Below are 1224 nucleotides of genomic sequence, written 5' to 3' on the forward strand. Positions count from 1 at the left end.
CATCTGTTGTTTGTCTCTTTTATTTTGAAATGCCCAGCTCTGGAACAAAAGCAAGCAGTAGATTGAATAGATACAAACCAACTCGCCTTTACAATGTTTTATTTAGTGACAGTTTCACAAAATCTACCACAGACAGACTGAGATGAAACACTGAACAACAAGTGCAAAAAGTCAATATTTAGTGCCAGAATCAGAAATACTTTATTGATCCCAGGGGGAAATTAGTTTTTTTACAGAGGCTTGTGAAATATTACAGATAAAAAGAAGAAACACTAAACAAAACTTACTTAGTAAAAGACTGTTAATTAAATAAGAATTAAATACAAGTGCACATATTACAGTAGATAAAAATAATAATACAAATATTATTACAGATACAGTATATTCTGGTACAAGAAGCTGTTTGGATTAAAAAGTGGAGTTGTACAGTTTCAGGTCCACAGACAAGAATGATGTCCTACATTGTTCTGTGGAGCACCGTGGTGAATAAGCCTGATGCTGACCAGCACAACATGGAGGGTGTGGAACGTATTGACCAAGATGGACTTTACCTTGGACAGGGTCATCGTCTCTGTCATCACCATCAAAGAGTCCAGTTTAATCCCCACAATGTCGCTGGCCTGGCGGATCGTCTGTTGGTGTCTGTGACCTCAGCAAACAAGACCATAGAGATGTGATGGAGAAGTGGCAGAACTGGGAGTAATGTAGCAAAAATGCATTAAAAGGAGCAAAAATATGGCAATAAAAAGTGATGAAAATAGGTTAAAATATGGCAAGTTTTGTGTAGTTGCAGAAAAATGGTAAAAATAAGCAAAAAATGGGCTTTAATTGTTCAGAAAAAATTCTTCATTTCTTGAAGGCATCTGGTGACCCTCTCCCAGTGACTCGTGACCCCAAATGGAGTCTTGATCCCGAGGTTGAGGACCCCTGGCATAAAGGATCGCACTAGGAACCACAGACTCATAAAACATCCTGAGTATTTCTGCCTTTAGAAAATAGAGGGTGTTCTTCCCCAGTCCAGTTCATGGTCTGTAACCAGTTCAGTTTATGTTCTATAACCAGTCCAGTTATGGTCTATAACCAGTCCAGTTAATGGTCTATAACCAGTTCAGTTTATGTTCTATAACCAGTCCAGTTAATGGTCTATAACCAGTTCAGTTTATGTTCGATAACCAGTCCAGTTAATGGTCTATAACCAGTTCAGTTTATGTTCTATAACCAGTC

Source organism: Gouania willdenowi, chromosome 19, assembly GCF_900634775.1.
Source record: "Gouania willdenowi chromosome 19, fGouWil2.1, whole genome shotgun sequence".
In the NCBI taxonomy this organism is placed as follows: Eukaryota; Metazoa; Chordata; class Actinopteri; order Blenniiformes; family Gobiesocidae; genus Gouania; species Gouania willdenowi.